Below are 20717 nucleotides of genomic sequence, written 5' to 3'. Positions count from 1 at the left end.
AATAAATTTTAGAATGCCTGTAGAGGAGTGAAGTAGTTGCTTGAAGTTGTGCAGTAACATCGACTGTCTCTTATTGTCACAGCTCTTACTTTGAGACTCCAAATGACACCTTGTGTTTTAGTGACACTTTAGAATTTTTGTTTTTAAAAGCATCTTAAAACTTCTGAATTGTGTAGTTTTGCAAACTCTTCGGAGATGATCTCCCACATTTAATTTAATGAAAATATGTAGCAAATCTTGTAGTTGTAACATACTTGAAGAAGCGTTTTACTTTTTCTCTCCTAAAATATATAAGTGGTTTTGTCTTGCTCTTTCAAGTTTAAATTATTGGCAACAGTAAGACATCAAATCTCTGTACAATGGAGTTAATATTTTTCTTTTTTTCTAACAAAAATATTCAAGACAGTTGCTTCTCAAAAGCTTGTTTTAAAAGATATTCAGGCAGCTAAAACTTATTGTGGGAAGCACAATCTGAGCATCTCATTCCCCTTTCCCCTTGCTTTTCTTGAAGGAATAGAATAATTTTATGTTGAATAATAAAGCTTTCATTTTTAGTTTAGCTCTTAGATCAGTCTTAGGTAATGCAGCTTGCTGTATTTGTAGGTACTGTTTCCCCTTTTTTCCTTGGATGGCTCAAAAAAAGGGGAGGATGCCAGAATACTTAGCTTTTTGGGACAGTGTTATTGACTCCTTGAATTTCTTTACCAATACGGTATATCATCACATAGATAGCGATCATGAGTAATGCCCTGCAGCGTCAAATAAGCTACAACCTCAGCTGAATTCCCCTTGGAGAAGAGAATGGTATATAGTTCTGGGTTTTAATTCAGAACATTTCTAGTTGTGGAGATTTACTGGTTAGTGGGATTATATGCCCTAATTCTTGTAATGTTATGACCTAAGGCTTGACCTAGGGGGATTACTCTGCAGGAGTGAGAGGTGACAAATTTCTATATTAGCTGTGTTCTGAGTCAGTGTTAAGTGTTGTAGAAAGACATGTTAAGACCATTGATGAAGTATAGGCATTTGATTTCTAGAAACTTCGTGTTCAATTTCTTGGCTAGAGGCCATTCTTTAAAGAGAAACATGACAGGACGTATTTATTCCTTTGAGCTATGTAGTACTGAGAAGCACAGTATGCACAAATTCCTAAAAAGTACTTTTAAAATTTTTTTCTTTAAATATGGAATGATGCTACCTCTTACAGAGACTTCCTGTGATTTTGATGGCAATTACAGAAGTGAAGCTCTTTTCAGTATCTTTCCCATTAAACTCAGTTGTTTTATTTTTCTGAAGTCTTTATAAACATACTAAAGGAAAGTGTTTTCCTTAGTTGGAATAAGAATGTGTTTATTGTTTGTTATTATAGAGCCCCCTTTTTCTCATTTAAACTTTAAATAAAAAAACAAATCTGAAAACACCTTCCCTGCCCTCCCCAATCTATCAGTGGTTCGAGATGCAGCCTCATGACCCCCATTAAGTAGCTGAAAATCAGTTGCTTGTCTGCGTGGCTCTTAAGACTGTGTTTCTGTGAAGTCTGATTTGGAAGGCTCATGATGCCTTTTCCTTGCTGCCCCCAGTTTAAAAGGACAAATTAGTTGCTGTTCAAGAATGGTTGAGTTTGTTTGTTTTTCAGGTGTGGCTTTGTGAAGTGCTGGAAATACTGGGGTGTATGTTATTAATTCTGATGTAACAAGCTTGACCTGATATAATTCTTTAATATTTCTGTTGATTATGCTGTAAAAGTATATGTTTAATTGGGCTAAATAAATAAAACAGCTAATGTGGCTGATATCTGTAATTTGTGAGAAAATACTCTCATGGATTAACATGTGAACATTGTGTTTTTCTTAAAAGATAGCTAAAGTCTGGTGTTGGGGCAGGCTTGCTTTCTACGGGTCAATCAGTTATGAATGAAAGCTGCAGATGAAATAAGTGAACTAATCTGATATATCCTAGTATCTTATGACAGTAAGTTGTGTAAGCTGCTGATAAAGTCAAATAACTTGGTCAGACTACTGGTGAAAATAAACATATTGGAAGGGTAACCTGATATGTAAGTCAGTGAGTTAAGCCACAAAATATTCCTTGTCATTCCTGTTGTAATTACCTCTTGTTTAAAATGGAACTTCCCATTCTTTTCTCCTCCAAAACCAACTTGTGAAGATAAGTCGTTTCTGTCTTAGAAATTGTTGAGGGAGAAGGCAAAGGTTAGAGATATGCTCTGTTGGACTTTTTAATCAAGCTTTTTTTAAGACTTTATTTGAAATTACAATTTTCTGTGTTACTCCTATGGTTAATAGCAGTGTTTACGAATTGCAGTGAAAACTTGCTTTGCTTTCCTTTTGTCAAAAACACAAAATATATGCCAATACAAACCCGCATGGTTACCAGTTGTGCCCAATGCCCTTTATTTATTACAGTAACTCCATTAAAATCCAGTCACAATATTCAAATGCCTGCCATAGGCAACAATAGTGCAATTTTCCTAGGGTTCCCCCTAGGTTTCCTAGGATTGAAGTTTTTTTAATCTCAGGTGCGGTACCCTGAAATAAAAACTTTTTTTTTTTTTTTTTACTTTTGCAAAGAACTTCTTACATGTTAAAGAAGAACATATCTGAGACTACATTTTCCTATGTGGCTTACTAGCTTCAGTTTCTGTAGCCTCCTCATTGTACCAATAGCATTATTTTTGTGTGTGGCTGTGCACGTACACGTGCGAGGTATCAGTCAAAAAGCTACAGTGAGGTAGTGTGGATGTCTACGAGATAACAAAGTGGTAAGAATTAGAAGTAAGAGGTACAGTTCAGGAGCTACATCATCAAAACTTCTGACACTTCTCTTGCCTGTAAGATTCTTCTGCAGCTCATGAAAAATGAGTGCACACGTTTGTGTATGGACAGCTTTAGGCACAGCTCTTGTGTGTGCCCTGACATTCCTCATGCTAGACCTACATGCAAAAAAACTTCTGAATGTATCTGTCCGTTTGACCCTTTTTATGCAAATTCAAGAGGGTGCCCTTTCCACTTCTGTCTGCTAATATACTGCCTTTGTAAGGAATGGATTGGGATAGGCCACTAATTAGTGGCCTGATGCAAAGACCGTTTAAATTGATAGCCTGCCATTAACCTGAGTGTCCCTAAATTAGGGCCATGTGTCTTGAGACTGGACACAATGGCAATTCTTTAGCAGGTCTATTAAGTTTCCAAACAGTGTTTCCAAAATTAGCAAAACCTGACTTGATTACTGTTTGTCAGTCCTGTGAACTCTTATTTCCTTTTTAGTTTTGCATCAGCAGTTCCTTGTAAAAGCAAACGAACAAAAAAACCCCGACAAAAAAACTTGGGAGTTACCTGGATGGGCAATGTTTTAAATGTTGTGTGCATTAATCTAAAAGTGTTGAAGAGAAAAGGCACTGTTAACTCTGACAGCCAAATCACAGCCTTGGAGAAAACTGCAGAAAGATGAGACTTTTTAGGTATGCAAATTAGTGCTCCCAACCTTTCAAAATACTCTTTTTTTTTTTTTTTTTTTTTTTTTTTTTTAACCAGAACTGTGATTCCTAAGAAGAATCAGTTCTCTGATATCATTCTTCACGTGTTTCTGGTGCGGTCTCCCATTGAGGTGCAGGAAATTCCTAGTGCCTGCTCCTAGTCCCTAAATTGAGGAGCTGATGAGTGATCTCGTGTAGTCACATAGCTTGGTGTTAGGTCATGACAGACTCTTTTAAATTTAAAAAAGAAAAAAGTGGAAGGCCTATGTTTCAGGGATTTGATCCGTAATTCTGGTTTTGTCATCCAAGATGTGTGTTTTTGTTTGCTGTTCAAAAGAAGATAAGCTTATTGTGTGTTAAGTGCTAGAAATCTAGGGTGGCCTATTAAAATAAACATTAGGTCATGCAGCTATGTGGCTTTTTTATTATTTTTATTTTTAATATCTAGTTTGTCCTTTAGCTCCATTAAAAGTGAACCAGCAGACCCAGTAACCTGGTATTTCATCTTGGATCTGAGGGGTGCTAAATTCAGTGCTTTTTCTGATGCGCCTGGGAAGAGTTGTAGAAGCCTCATGCTTGAAAGCGGACAGGTATCCATAGCTTCTTTCCCTGCTAGTTGTTTGTAGGGGGGACCCGTGAATTACCCTTCAAATGGGCCAAACCCAAGTGAGCTGAAGATTTCAGTCTGGGTTCCTCACTGATGGCATTTAGAAACCTGGAAGGGTGATACAGTGCCAGTAAATACACGACTCTGCAGCTTCCCTGTTGACAGCCGCTGTCTCACTATTGCCATCCCTTTTCCTCCTCCCCTTCCTTTGCCTTTGGAAAGATAAATTATCAGACACTTTCTCCATGAACAGTCTTGAAAAGTACAGCGTGTAGACAGGGTATTGCTTCCATATTCCTGTGTAAGAAAGAGGGGGGGGGGGGAAGTGTTGGATAAATGGAGGGCACTGATAACCCAATTTTAAAGCAGACAGTCTCTCGCAAAGTGTTTGTGATCATGTGGATATTGAGGTTTTTTGTTTTTTTAGAAAAAGGAAGGAAAAGTTACTGGAACAGCTAGCTATTCTGAATCTAGCTTGATGAGCAGATAAGTAGGTGTTTGTCCATCATTTCTTGCTGTGGACTATGGTTTTGAAATGGCTGTTATCACTGAAAGTGATGGTATGAACCACATGTCAATTGGTCAGAAATTCCTTGCTGTCTTCCAAATAACTAATTTTAGAATTTTTAGTAGTGTTTGGCCTGTCTTTTGTTTAGAGATACACTTGACACTGTTAATAAGGGAAAATGACTTTTGCTGTATTGGCATCTAGAAAGCATTCTTTCAAAAAGTTAATCTCTTATTTCCAGCAATTAGTTTTCCCTGGTTGAGAGCAGTGATGTGATCACTGTGGTGACAAGCACAGCATCTAACCTCCCATCCCTACATAAACATTACTGTCTCGCAAGGGGGATCTTTGCAATGGTATTTGTGGTTGGCTTCAGAGGGTCTGGGGTGGCAGTAGTGCCTTGTCCTTTTCTGATGTGGAGCTACCTGGGGTGGGTACCTCTCACCATCACCCTCCACCCCAGCCAGTAGCTCTTTGATCTGCCAGATTTTTCTGAGCTACTGTAAGTGCTGAACAGTATCCACATGCTTTGGAGAGTGGTCGTAATGGCACATGGGAAGGAATATGTTTTGGAATTGCCTGTTGCTGTATTTCTGGATTTGCCCAGAGAGCAGTGTTGATATCAATGTAAACACAAGGACTAAAGTTTTGGGTGAAGTAGAGGATAAATCCTGAAAAGAAACTGAGAAATTACATGTTTTCTGAGGAATTCCTTTTCTTTAAAGAGAAGTATAAATGAGATTCTTGCATATTTGTATTTTCTTTAATGGCAGCTGAACTTGTACTTGGTCCCTTAATTACTGTAGAACTTTTATTATGTCTGTACCTTTTGCTAAGGTTTGAGGGTTTGTTTGTTTTATTTGTTTGTGGTCTCTCTTTGGTCTTTGGGAAGGGGATTTTATGTTAAAAGCTTGTCATTTAGACATAGGTGCCAAAGTTCCCCTTCCCCCTGCTTCTTTCCAGCTGTCACACAAAGAGGACTTAACCCCTTAGTCATTTTGCTGTCAAGTTGGTATGACAGCTGTTTGTCTCAGATAATTCTACTTTATCCGTGGTTGAGCCTATAGATACTGTTATATGAATTTCCATTAATCTACTGTATACTGTACTATAAACTTGGTAAACTGTACTTTCTTTAAGTTGCTAAAGGTGTGGTGTAATTTCTAATGGTTGAAAACTGTGTGCATTTATTATGAACACAAGGATGTCTAAGGCACTAACATAGTATCATATCACTTAGTAAGATTGGAGTTTGTGGAGACTATTTTTAAAATTGAAAGATGTGCATAAACTTGAGTACTTTACTAGACCTTGACCATGGAGAGGCAGGTGTGGTTTTTTTTTTTTTTTTTTTGGTACTCCAATGTTGAAGGATTATGTTTTTTGGGAATAGCATTGAGCTTTTTTAGAAGCTCTATAAAATTTCTTAAATTACCTGTAGTGCCAGATGTATCTATGTGATATAATAAATAAGCCTTCTATCTTAAATTCAAAATAAATATTAGTCTATAATATTTGAAAATTCAGTTTAAATAAATGACTTCACTGAATTAAAGTATGTTCTCTAAAAAGTTTTTTTAGAGGCATTGTCTAATTTAGTGTGTTCACACTTCTTCAGAAGTATATAGCAAAACTTGATTAGTTTTGTATGTTCTGTGAACAAATCACTAAATTTAAATAGTAAATAAGGAAATAAGAGAAGGCCCTGTTTTCTTCTGCATGTGAATTAATAGATGGAGGTTGTTATTGAACACTCACAACTAGTTTTAAATTGTGTATACACCTTACTAACTTTTTTTTATTATTAAGCATTGTAAGAAAAGGGGGGAAAGTATTATTTCAGTGCATAATTATCATTCTAAGGACAGGAAATGTATTTTTAATATCTTTTTTTTTTCTGTCTTAAGTAGTGATGGCCACTCCTTCAATTTGTGTTTTTTTTTTATTAATATGAAAGTCTAGAAGTCTCCAGTTCTATTGTATACCTCAACCTGATGATTTGGAAGTACTTGTGGCCTTTTTAAATACTACAATCTATTATTTACTAGTGGTTGTAGGGGCAAGGTTTTTTTCTATTATGAGACTAAGATGAGATAATGATTTTTTTTTAAAGTATTGAATGAATGCCTTGTTTTTTTCAATTGTAAGACAAAGCTGTGTTTGTAAACACAACATTCAAAAACATAAAGGACATACTTTTTTGGTGAAGATGTTAACTGAATACCAAGAATGATCAGAAAGAACAGCTTTTGTTATATTTAATAATATCTCACTGTCTTCAGAGGATAATCAGGCTAAAATGTACCAAATCAATCTTTAGGACTTTGTTAGATTCTTCTTGTATGCTAGGGATGTGATTATTTTTTTTATTTGGTTAAGAAAAAGCTTAAATTGCTTTAAATTAAATAAACTTCATGTTCTTACTGATGTAATGCAGAAAAATCTTGCTTGGTCACATCAGAATAATTGTTGCTGGTGTTTTAAAGAAGTACCTTGGGATGGGGTATAGAAGAGGAAGAGTTGATAAAAAGGGTTTACTTTCCAGCCCTGTTAGTAGGGTAATACTCTCTAGGAATGCTAGTAAAATTTTAGTATAAAACTAAGTAAGGTTTGTCTTGGACAGGGAAGTTGTACACTTCCATATTAGTGCTACAGAAAACTTCAAAAACTGCTAATGCTATAGAACTGCATTTTAAAAAGAAGGTTAAAAATGTATATTTCTGATATTGCATACAATTTCTCTTTATTGGTAAGTGGAAAATAAGTAGATATTTTTTACGTATAGCTGACACCTTTGAAGTAATAATTTTTTTTCTGAAGTAAATCCTGTTTATTGTGGTGGACCTGACTTCTTGCTCCTGAAGTTCTACAGACATTGCCTATATTGTTTTTTGTAAGCATGTGAGATATTTATATTATGCTTTTCAAGTCTGCTTTCTTTGGTATTGCAGACTCGTTTTTTTCTGTAGCAGTTGTAGCTGCAGGAGCGGTGGTATCTCTGTGTCTTTATCAGGTTGTTAGTTACATGGAGTTCTAGTAATAAGTTGAACCACTTTTGCTTTTCTCCTTTCCTTTGCATGAACAAAACGGCAGGACACATTTTGTTTGTGCCTTGTTTCTGGAAGAGCTCTTTGCTGCTGCTGAAGATGAAGCAGTGGTAACATGGAGAAACTTAAGTTAGAGTTTTATATAGAAGTGTATCCTAAGCCTTGATTTGTGAAAATTACATTTTTGATGGTGTATTTTTTTCCCCTTCTTAAGTACAAAGGTGAATAGGCAGAACTAATTGTTAGAAAAACATACCTAGTAAAACAAAGTACAAATTTGGTCATTTCTAGTTGTGTACATTTTGTGAGTAAAATACCAATGAATATCAGACTATGAATGTGTATGTTCTGTGTGTTAAATGGAGTTGAGTTTAAACCAAAGTTTACCCTTAATTCAATATAAACAAGAACTTGGTCTGTAGCATTACCTGGTATCTGTATTTATTCTGTTTAGAGCATGACCAAAATATATTGCTAATTTAAATATGTGTATCGTTGTCTTTGGAGAGGAAATTGATTTACAGTCCTACTGTCTTCTTCCATATTCAGGTTTTACAGACAAAATCTTTAGTGTATTGAATGATTCCAAGTCTTACCTAAAATAAAAACTAAATGCACATTGGTGGTTTTTGTATGTACTAGCTGCATTTTTAACATCTATTTAAAAGTCCAAAATAAACTGTTTGGTTTTTTTTTTTACTTGAATGAGGCAGTAAGAAGGGAACCAGACAGAAAAATTAGCGAAACATGAAACTGAGTGTGATTCATACCTATTAGCATATAATGTATAAGTAAAATGTAAAGACTTTAGTTTAAAATAACATTGCTTTGCAAACTTGGTTTCTCTAGTTCTGTTGGAAAACGTATTTAAAGCCTAAAAGAAATAGATAAATCCATGATAAAGACGTCGAGTTTTGCATTTTGCGTGCTGCAGGGATGTCTTGAAACCAAGTAGCTCTTGAATTTTCTACTGCAGTACATTAGTGTTAGTGGGATGCTGTTGGAGATACATTAGGATTTTCTGAAGTATATTTATTTTTAGTCTTCTGTAGAAGAATGGAATTAATTGTTTATATTTTTATTTTTTGTTTATTTGAATGCAAGATACTATTGTCTTGGTGTTATCCCAAGAGCTATTGTGGCTACTCTGTGAAATGATTAAACCAGACAGCTTTGCTTGTAGGACAAACATTTTTTTTTTACATTGTGATGTTTCGATGATTTTCAATGCGACACCTATCCTGTTCCAGTTTCTTTATGCAGCAACTTCATGAGTCATAATCCTAGCAAAAGAACACAGCTTAAAATAATCACTGATTGTTTCTTTGCAATTCTATTCACTGCCCACTGCAAATAAACAAGAGCAGCAACGACAATATCATTTAATCCTTTAATGTTTGCTTTTGACGTGCAAAACATTCTCTTGTAATAGAGAAGTAATCCATAAGGAGGGTAGCTGCTCTTTCATCTTCCTGAATGCTAAACGAAGCTGAGGCTTTTATGAAGAGATGGTGATTTAATGAAGATGACCGAGTTTCGGAGTAATGAAAAGCTTTTGTATATTTATAAAAAATGATGCATGGCGCTTACTACTGCGGAGTTCAAATGGCTGTATTTTGTAGTGTGTCTTTGCAAGATTAGTGCTTGTGATGCTTAGAGGTAAGGTGATTGAATGGTATGGTAAAGCAAAAATTTTTCTCTTAAGTTTGATTTTATAGAAGAAATGCACATCTCTGCCACTTTATGTGTATGAATGTGTGTAATGTCTGACATGTGTTCTCTGCTCTGTGTAATGCTTTTATTTTGGTAACCTTGAAAATATCTCTGATATCATATTCCCTTGCCAGAGGACAGTAATAAGCACACAAAAAATCGGAGCATGAACTTTGTCAATATTACTTATGACAGGAACATCTGAATTAGATATTTTTCTTGCAAGTACTCATGAGATGCTGAATTTAAAAAGCTTTTCAACCAAAAAAACCCCAAACTCAAGAAACCCAAACAGAAAACCCAAAACCCAAACAAAAAACCTCCCAAAGCCCCAAACCCCAATAAAAACCCAAATAAACCAAAGCCCTATTTTTTTTTCCCTTTAAGTTGTTCATTAGTTTATTTGAAATATTTTTTTAATAATCTGTGATTTTACTACTTGCAAACCAACCTAGATAATGCCTGATACTTCAAAAGGCAGCAGAGAGTGGCTTTAAGGGATGGGAGACCATATATTCTCCAGAACATGGTCTCCCAACAGACTTACAGGACTTCATAAATCGGCAAAAGGGCTTTTTATTTTCTCCTCTTTGTAAGTCAACCCCTGTAAAGTGGGAAGTAGTCAACTTCTATAAAAGTTAATTTAATCTTTTTTTTTTTTTCTTCCACCAAGATTTTAAAGGTGGCTGTGATTATTTACAAGAAGTTCCTACTTGTATGTTAGTCTTAAGTATATAAGCACCGTACAGTACAACCAGAAGTGATCTTAAAGGTTGCTAAACTGTTTTAGGGTTGCCAGGAACATAAAGAATGCAACTGCATTGCTGCATTTCTCGTTGTGTTACAGGAAAGATATATCTGACCATCTGGGGTGAATGAACTTAAGTGAGGAACAACTGGCTGGTTTTTGTCTACCTCTTGAAAACTGTCTTGTCATAAAAGTACATAAATGGATATGTACCTTAAATTTCCTTTTTATCTTTTTTTAATGGCTTCCATTACTGGCTAGTCCCTATGTAGTAGTATACAAACTCTTACAGGTGTAACAGTGATGTATACGGCATGGATGCTTAAAAATCTACATGTTAGGTGAATACATTTCAAGACATGTCAAGGCTGTGCATTCGTGAGTATGTTTCTGGGTAGAAGGTGAAGCATTACAAGAGATTGCACTGTTTATTATTATTTTTTTTGAGTGATGCAGTAAACCCAGAGTTTATGTTTAGCCGGGTCTGTTATACTCATGAAACCCACTTAATTTTCAAGATACTTGATACTTGGCTTCAATCTACTTATTTACTATGAACTAGTGCTTCCTTTTTCCTTCTCCCCCATCCTGTCAGGGGAAATTGGGATCAGAGAAGGGGTAAATGCCTACATATGAGAGATGCTGTGTCATGCAATTTATAGTCTAGGCTAATGGTTATATTCATTTCGGCTTTTAAATAGTCTATGTTTTATAAAGTGCATGGCATTTTTTTTCTCCTAGATGCAGGTCTTTATTTGTAGGTAATCTAAATGCCTTGTGAACCATTATAAAAAAACCTGTTTTGTACTTTATATTTCTGCAAGTGAAAACTGGTATGTACATAACAATGTGACTGGTGCTGCAGTGAGGACTCAGTCGGAGTTTGGCCATCTCTCATGTGTGTGTCATAGGTTGTCTCTGAATTGGATACTGGAGAACATGCTGTTGCCATAGCAATGGAAGTCCTTTTGAAGGCAGGATTCTTGGCAGAGCTGTTGCATCTCCTGAAGCATTCGGTGCATTGATCTGAAAGTACCTTGTCAGTATTAGCACATAGCTGTAGAGAAAAGAGCGGGAAGTATAGATTTCTTTAAAATACATTGTTTTCTTTTTTTCACAGCTAATTGTTGGTTGAACCCCCTGTTCATAAAGCTACAGCTTTTTAAAATCTTAAGCTGTGAATGATTCTTATATTTAACATACTTAGCTTGAAAGCCTATATAGATTGAGCTGTCATAACAGCTAACTAGTGTTTATTGCAAAAGTATCACTGTATGACTTTCATAGTTTCCTACAGTACTTGTCCCTTTTAGTACTTGGAAAATACATTTTCAAAATACATTTGACTTTCCTCCATGATTCTGGTTACCGCAAAACAGTTGTGAAAATACACTGCTGTATTTGTAATGCTTTTCAACTTGATAGTTTTCCTTTTTTCTAAGTGAAGCGGTTGCCTTGCTCCCATATTATTTATATTACAGAACCCTAAATGCGACACTAATGGGGGAGAATCGCTTGTGTAGAGTTGTGTGGCTCTGTATTTATTTGGAAAATGTACCTTATCTAGGATCCCTTTGTCAGCAAACACGGATAGGTCTTTGTGTACAGATATTTCCTCCTCAGAGTGTGGTTTTGTTATCAAATTAAGAAAAGGCTGTGAACTTCTTGTGTCCCATCAGGTATATAATTTTTTTTGATGAGTCATGTTTTCTTCCCCAAGACGAAGTGTAGGAGTTCAGAGGCAACTTGTGTAGCACAGATGCTTTGGACAGCAGTAACATTCATTTCTATGTCTGCTGTGAGTATGGAGTTGATTAATTTTTTCCTTATTTAAAAAGATCAAACAATTTTTAAGCTGATGAATATAAGGAAAAAGTGAAAAATTTTCTAAGTCTCCAGGAGACAATTAATGTGACTAACACTGTACAGCATATTCTTTCATGTGGACTGAGATTTCCATGTTTGAGAGTTCCTTTATTACTGAAAGAGCCTGTAGAAGAGAAGAATGTTGAAGTTATCTGTATAGCTTGCTCCATCCTTCACAGCTTTTTATGTAACATAGTCTTCAGGTTTATCACTTTCTCTGAAGCTGTAGATATAGATGAGAATTAAAAAAACACTTCATTCTTCTTTTTTCTCCTTCCCAGTGAAGGAAGAATGAAATAATTATTACTTTACTGGTACTCGAAAAGAACTTTCTGCCTGCTGTAGCAGATGTGTGCATGTGCCATCCTAGTGATCGTTGGTTTGGGTTTGTTTTTTAATCCCTGCCCCCTCGTGCCCCTTGGTCAGTGTAGGGAAGCAGCACAGCTTCAGGTTGCCTTGTCCTTGGGAAGCGTTACTGAGCTGCTGCTCTAAGCAGTTTCGACAGGACTTGTTACTTATGGTTCCTACATATGTTGGTCTAACCTGGGTAGACAAGTCGTGGTGTAAGTGACCTTGGCATGGTGAGCAGATCCTGTACCAAGGAGAGGTCAGCATTGATTCCACGGAGAGCATGAACCAAGGGAATTAGATGCTGCAAGGTGTCTGTTTGTTGTTGTTTTCCCTTTTTAAGCAAATTTAATGCTGTATCAGCGGACATGTGTACTGAAGCTCTCTACCTATCCTTGGGATTGAACACAACATTAATAACCCAAGTTTCCTCTAACTGTTTTGCCAGTTGGTCTCAAGTCACGTTTGGGGAAAAAAGGTCTTTCACAGCTCCAACAAAAGTTCTGTTTTTGTGTCCTTTTAGCCTTTGAGTCAATTAATACCGATTGAATAGGCACTGTTTTTGGGATTGTGGCAATAGGTTCACTGAAATACATTGAGATAAGCTCATTGTCTTCTGAATATGTAAGTATGTGTTAATACTGGCCTGATTTTGTCAGGCTTAGCAAAGATAACATTTAAAATGAGTTTAGTATGAGAAGTTAGGTATTTATCTTCTGAAATTCTAATTTTGAAAGAACTTTATACTTGGAGGACTGATTCTAAAATGAAATGAGCAGCTCATGTAATTCATGTAGCAAGCTTCCTTCTTGAGATATTCAATATTTTTAAATATCCTCTGGTTTTGTTTCCATCTGTGCTACTGTTTTATCAGATCCATTAAATTATAGGGGTATGGAATACTGAATTATGAACGAAATGCAGAATTCTCAAAATGTGAGTTTTTCTTCTGTCTTAATGATTTTTTTCCTGAAAATTCATATCTAGAAATTCACTAGGAACAGCAAATTCCTGGGACATACTATTAATCACTTGGCACTTAGTGCTGTTATTTTTGTAATTTAAATAAGCTAAAGCAGGCATTAATATCTCCATCAAAAAATTTTGCCAAGATTGTATTATTGCACAATAAAGAGAGGATAATCTTGAGTTTTAAAGGACATAGCTAAGAGGCAAAATTTCTGTCCATATCTTGATGCATAGTTCCTGCGTCCCTTTGAGGAACTGGTGGGTGGTTTTGTTTGGCTTGTTTGGCTTTTTTTCTATTTTCCCATTTCCTCAGCTGTAAAATGAGGACTAATGTTCACACTGTAGAAGAGACAGTGTTTATTAACTTCCTCAATTCAGGGAAATGGTGGACTTGGAATGGATTAATAGAAACAACTTCATATGACCTAAGCAGAGTTAAATTAGCTTGCACATATTTTCAGTGTTAATATCCACTCCTTTTTGTATATAATTTCTGTGTCTCTGCTCATGTAATTCAATGTTTTACTTACATTGATAAAGTTTTCGGGTTTTTATTTTTCAATTCAGTTCTTACTGTATCTACTATTCAGCTTTTTAAATGTGAGTTCTGCTATTTAAAAATGTGGAAATGCAGATTTGAGTCTAGGACTCAGCAATGTGCTAGAAAATGTTTCAGGAAACCTTCACAGATTACATATGCTTCTCATTTCTGTAAATTTTATTTGAATCTAATCCAAATATGAAAGCGCAGATAAATACATTTGCCTAAATTTCTTCAAGAAAGAAATACTAGTCTGAAAAGATTGACTAATACATAAACAGAAAACAGCCCTGTCCATAGCTATCCTTTGTATTTAATGGATTAAATTCACTTTGACAGCTGGATATATGTACCAGTGTCTAGCCTATGGCCATGATCTGATAATCATGGATATGGTAACAAGTCGTCTAAAAAGATTCAGTAATCAAGTGGGTTTTTTGACAAAACCTACTCTGACTGAAAGAAGAAATGAGTCTGTTAAATGTGACTGCGTTTGCTACTGTGCTTGTATTCTGAATACTTAATAAATACCCTTTGGGATGTCATAGACAGAACCTATGCTTTAACAACGATGGAAAAGCTAATTGTGCTACAGCAGCGTGTGTTTTAAAGTTATGAAACAAATTTGATCTAACCTAATGATCATGAAGAACTTAGTTTCAAAACATTAATTTCTCTTTCCCTGAAGTGCTTTCTAACTTGTTTGTTTCTTCTGTCATAAAAATAGTTGTATACCATTAAACAAAGCCTTTTGTGAAATACATTATTCTTATATCATAGTTCTGGTATGCGAGGGGAAGTTTAAGAAGTACTGATGAGTAAATACATGTCAAAGGGGAAGACTTCAAGCACTACAGATATCTTGAAAACAAACTCTATATTACATGCTAACAGTGTGCTTTGGTCTCAATTGGGTTTGACTAGTAAAACCTACATTGTACATAAATATCCTTTAAGAGAAAAACAATGCCTTGACGCTCAAACAGTTCTTTGTAATGTGAAATTAAACTAGTGTATTTTGCCCAATTAGCATGTTATGACTGTTGTTTTATATTTGGTACTGGCTTTTTTGGGGGGGGGGGTGGTGGGGAAGCTGCTTTACATTCTGTAAACCTCCTTAAAATCAACCAGGTTAGGATAAAAAAAAACAAGTATTCCAAAAATTGTAACTTTGTTCTCTCTTCTGTTACTTTAAATAGAATTTCTGATAGAGCTAGCAGGAACAATGTTTTAGAAAACACTGAAGAGGGGGGAGTGTGTGTGAACCAGTTTAAGGAATTAAACATTCCTTTAGGAAGGTGACTTACCTGTTCACCCCAATTTATAGGTTACATTTCGGCAACTTCTGAACGTGATGCTTGTTGTGAGGCTCTTTTCTGTTTTTTTCTTTTTTTTTCTTTGTAAAAATCATGTCTATTTTCTCATTTTTTTTTTTTTGTAGCTCAACTGGTTTGAGGTCCTTATTTTTAAACCTCACAACAGCTTTTATGAGAAGTAGGATGTTTGCACTGAAGCTTGCATTTGGTCAGACCCAGAAAGCTGGGGAAATTGGGAGGCAGAAGTATCTTCCAGGGGAGCTCAGGAGATTGATCCAGTTGAAACTGTTAGTGTGGGAAGGTTATTTGCTTTTCCACATGCCTGATGTGCTAGAAACTTTAGGGATACTTACCACTTTATTTGTTGTTAATGTGCAAGGTATGTGTTTGAGCTTTCGCCGTTTTGTTACTGTAGGTAGATGTTTTCTCCAACTTGTTGAAGAATATTTGTCTGAGTTAAGTGGTAATGACACAGAATATGAAAGCAACTTTCATATTTGTTTTGTCAGGTTTGTGTTATCCAAAAACTCAGAACAAAGCTTAAAAGCATCAACAATTGTAAAGAGTAAGTTCAACTTTGAAGCTGTGAAATAAAGAACTGTACTACTCTGCCCTTGGCATTCTTCATGCAGGTGGCCACGTCCATACTACCACGTTTCTGTTCCTGGTTTTGGTGGTTGGGGATGTCTTTGTTCTGGCCTTGATCTGGAGTACTTCTTGATTTTTTTGAATTAGTTCTTCTTAATATGAACTTAGTTCTCAATTCCAAGGAAAAATAAAGATGGGCTGTTAAAGAATGATTGTTTTTTGTAACAGTTTGTTAGTGGTGCTGCTTTTAGTAGTAAGTGTTAATGTCATAATTAAAACTTCCTTATATAATTGCCGTTGGGTAGAAAGAAAAACAGTAAAGTTAACTTTTTGCACAGGGTAGATTTCAGTTTGTCTGGATGTTCAGCTGATGTTTAATTTTTTTTTTTAATTTTATTTGGTCATTTGCATTGTCCTAGACTTGCTTTCATCCATGTCATTAATATAGTTAACTGATTCTACGAGCATGTGATTCCTCCAGGCATTTGTACAATATGAACCATGTGAGAGCCAAGTCCTGAACGCTGTATTCTGTGTTGTGCATTTCAGTTAATCTTTCTAACGTGTCTTGATAGACAAAATGCCCAGTAATTTTCTCTTTCATTGCTGTTCCTGGTGCTGTGATTTTTTTTTTCTTTTTGATACAGTGGTAACTTGCAGAAATGATGTTTTTTGTGTGTGTACAAAAAAGAATACATGATACGTGGTGTCATGTGGATATAAGTATCAAGAATAGTGACTGTGTTCTGAATTGTATTTTGATTCACTTTTACGGTATGTGTATTCTTCCAAATGACTCAAATGAAGGTTGTCAGAATCGCCTTTGAGCAGTTTCAAATCTTTTTCCTTTTAAAAATCACTTGTCTTAAAGTTTCTTCTTACATGGATATTTCTGGAAATGTACAACTGAAAATGTAATTGGGAGGCACAGCAGTGTCTGCAGCCACCACCCCTGAACCAGTGGCAGATTTAGTGTTTTGAGACTTTTCATTCTCGTGGTGCTAGGAATAGGCTTTTAAATATGATTTTAGCCTGCTTTTTGTTCTGAAGCCTAAATGCAGACAGATTAAAAAAAAAAAAAAAAAACAAACCAAAAACATTTCTTTCCATCCCTTTTGGAAATGATCTTTGATATATGATATATAGAACTAATTGGCACGTATCCAGAATTACACTATTGAGAATGATATTATTATTTCTTCTTAGGAAGTTTGTTGAACTTAGATAAAATTTAACAAGATAGGGAATGACTTCATTTTTCAGAAGCCTGATACCTTTTCTTTGAAAATCATGGGCACCTTTATGATGAAATGCAAGTTTGGTATCTGTATCTGTTGTGTAAGGATTGTGCCTTTTTTTTTTCCTTTTTTTTTTTTTTTTTAAAAAAAAAAAGCTTACTGTAAAGCATGCTTACACTTGTGAAATACCGTGCTGTGTTCTGTAACAGCTGTAGTAATGAACAAAGTGGAAATGAAAAAGCAGTGGAGGTGTCTGGTGTCTCGTTTCTGCCAGGACTGAAGTGCTGGGCGCCTCTCCTCCTCGATCCTGCTCTATCTTTGAATGCGAATGGGCTGAGGCCATGATGCGGGTTGATGAATCTTTAATTCTGTTATAATCTCATTTCTCAGGGGAAAGAATCTCTCCTGGTCCTTTATACAAAACACTTTTAGTCCTTGTGTTTTGATTGTTATCTCTAAACACATGTGGAAATTCAGTGAGCGTTTGCTAATTCAGTGAAATTTGTTAATTTTTGTCAACTTTGTCACTTTCTGCTTATATATTTTTTGGGGCTTTTATCTTCTTTTAAGTTCTGCTAGGTAATCTAGTGTTAGTATTTCTGTTTCCACATAAATTTACTCCAGTGTATCACAGCTTCTTAATAATTTTAGAAGCTTGCTTTTTATTGTTGGTCACTTTTTACTTTGGTAGTCTTCTGACATTTATTCTTACACACTCTTAGAATTCTTTGTTCTTGATTATTTTTTTCCCTGACCTTAAATGAATTGTTAGAGTATGTTCAGCTAGTATTTCCTTTGTTTGTTTTCCCAGACTTTAGATTAATTTACAATTGTCTCAGTTCAGTAAAAGATGTAACTTTAGACCAGTGAACGTGTCAGTGATATTATTTGTGTTGTTAAAAGTCCACACTTATTTATATACCTGGTTTAGTTGGGGGGTTTCATTTGAATCATGCCTGGACTGTAAAAGAAGTATTGGTATTGTAAAGTTCCTACAAGACTAAGAATTTTATACCTAATATAATACACTTAAAGTAGTGGCATTACCTTTATAGGACAAGATATTACTGTTGGAATTTGGTTTAGATGCTGGATTAACAATCCCATATTATGTCTGTATTGAAGCCACTTGCATGTTGGCAATTTTTACTTTTACGTTTACATCTAAATTCACACGATCTCAGCCATTTTGGGACTATTGCTGTGTATTCTAATTATCTCTGTGCTGTAACTTTTTCCTTTGAGGGAAGGCAACTATGGATTTCTGTAATGGGTGTCAGCGAAGAGACGTTGTTGGCATAATGGCTCCAATTGTGCAAACCAATCTTCTGCTGGTGTCCCACAGCGCAGAATCCTTTGCTGAAGTGGGCTTTCTGGTTTTCTCCTGGCTTGTGCCAGGTAGATGTCAGGCTGGCTGCTCGCTGTACAGCTAACACTGCCTGAGCTTGGTCCTACTTTACTTTCCACAGCAAACAACTTCCTTCTGCTGCCAGCCTGGCTCTGACAGTGGAAAGGTGCTGTTCTGGTTTGGCTGTCCGGAGGGAAAGAGGTCAACCAGGATGCTAAGGTTTTTGGGGTGTGGAAACATGGGTTTAGGACCTTTGTCATCTGCCTATCCATAATTCTGTTCTAACAACTTGGGGCAAGGCCAGTTGTTTGGAAGTTGTTGCCTATGACCTTTTATGTTTGTTTCATGGTCATTCACTCTCTTACAAGGTTATTTGTAGGGAAATAGAAGTCCAAGTGAGGTGTGCTTTCATAGCCCATAAATGCTGCTCTGTTGCTTTTTGGACATGCACGTGGCCTGATACTGGAAGTGCCTGTGCCTCAGTAGGGTGGGAGGTGAGAGCAGGCTCCGTCCTTCAAGTACACTCTTTTCAGTATGGCTGTAATATGCTTCTTCAAGTTGGGGTTCTGTTTTAATATGGCTGTTCAAGTATTCCTGTGCTGGATGTTAACACATTTTGGCCTTTTTGCCTTTGTCATTTCTATTTTGACTTTCTGTTTGGGGATTTTGATGACTTCTTTTAGCGTTCCCCTCCTTAATGCTAGAGCTAGACAAAGTAGTCCTCGGAAGGTGTTTGTGTTTGTTTCAAAAAAAAAAAAAAAAAAATTAATAAAATTGCAAGTCCATAGAAAATATTTTCTATAGAATATGTCTGGAGCTGAGAATGGAAAACTTTAAAATAAATGTCATGGTAACACAGGCTGCACTGCAGTGAAGGAAGCGTCTTGGTGAGAGTTGATACCATGAAGTAGAAGCTTGCTGAACGTGCCTGCGTTTCTGTCAATGTGGCTTCCCTTTTGTGTTGTCAGTGCTGACTTTGAAGATACTTCCATGTAGTAAGTTGCAGCTTATTATTAAAAACAACAACAACAAAAAACCTTTTTCCTTATGCAACTTCTGATTCTACATTATATATCTGGATGTCTGTAGTTAGATCTGTGCTTTTTAGGAGTGACAAGTTGATTAAGAAGGTTGCCCTTTGGTTTATATTGTGGCCTGGGACAAGTTGCTAGTGTTTAAGAAAAAAAAAAAAATCTTCTCTCAGAAAGGAGCTGTACTTAAAACACTGCTTCTATTACAAGAATTATAAGAAATGGACACCTGGCCATAGGTTTGTAATCTACAGAAAGGTCTATGTGTCTTTTGTCTTTAAATTAAAGGAATTAGTATATTTTTTGCAGAATCGAATTTTTCTTTAAATTGAACAAACAGAAAAAAACTTCTAGGTATGTCCTGGTTTCAGTTTATACTTCAGTTTATAGAAGAGATTTTTTTTTTTTTAAGTAGATGGTGGCAAGAATGGGTGACTAGCTTGTATAAGAGTATCCCTATTTTAATTCTTCCTCCTCGGCACGCTATATGCATTGTGCATGCACGATGACCTCCTGGTTACTCTTATAAATAAAATGGAATTTGTCTGTTTATCTATGGTTTGAGATGTCATTTAGAGAAATAAAGACCTCAACTGGTGTTGACTTAATTGATGTTTTGATTGGACAAACAACCAGGTGTGAAGTCAAATGATGTTGGCTTTTATGTTTTATGCTTTTTAAATATTTTTTCTTTTTTTTCCCTAAGCCTGGGGATGATTCATGCTGAGATATTAAGGAACAGAGTATTTATTGTATGCTGAAGTACAGTTGTACAATTATTTTAATGTAAATTTAGTTACTGAATCTAACTAAGAGTAATAAGATAAGTAAGTACGATGTCAGGAGAACAGCCTAGATGCTATTTCTTGTTGCTGCTGACAAATCTGTTTGGAAAATTGGTATCGTTGCTAGTCTAGATTATTTTCTGTAGGATTGTTTTGTTTTCTGGAGGGATGCAGATGATGGTATGAGAATAGCTGTGTATGTATGTGGTGGGCATGGGGTTAAACATAGTCAAAACTGCAAAGGTGAGGAAGCAAAACGTAGTTTTCCTGATAGTTACTGATTGTCTGTGATACTGCTGTATGCTGGTAGAGGGCATGTGTGATTGGAGTGCAGGGGTGCTGGGTTTTGGTTTTCCACTCTTTATTGTCATTACTTAATGAATTAATGGATACAGTTCTTGGTATTTAGTCTGTCAGTTTGCTTTTCCCATGGAAGATCATAATGTCCCTTTTTCATTGCATTCAAGAAAAATAAACTGTTTTTTACTGAGTTAAATATGCATGTATCATTACTGATTTCTTTAAGGGGACTTGACGTGTAGCTTAAATTTTCCAGCCATGTGCTATTACA

General features: G+C 35.8%; 1 protein-coding gene across 7 annotated transcripts in view; it reads left to right on the top strand.

Annotated features, from left to right (window-relative positions):
- TCF12 (transcription factor 12) overlaps nucleotides 1–20717 on the top strand; it is a 170204-nt gene that overhangs the window by 3114 nt on the left and 146373 nt on the right. The window lies entirely within an intron of this gene.

The sequence above is a fragment of the Chroicocephalus ridibundus genome, chromosome 9, assembly GCF_963924245.1.
Source record: "Chroicocephalus ridibundus chromosome 9, bChrRid1.1, whole genome shotgun sequence".
NCBI lineage: Eukaryota > Metazoa > Chordata > Aves > Charadriiformes > Laridae > Chroicocephalus > Chroicocephalus ridibundus.
Note: the sequence above shows the minus strand (reverse complement) of the source record. Positions and strands in the feature narration are given on the sequence as shown.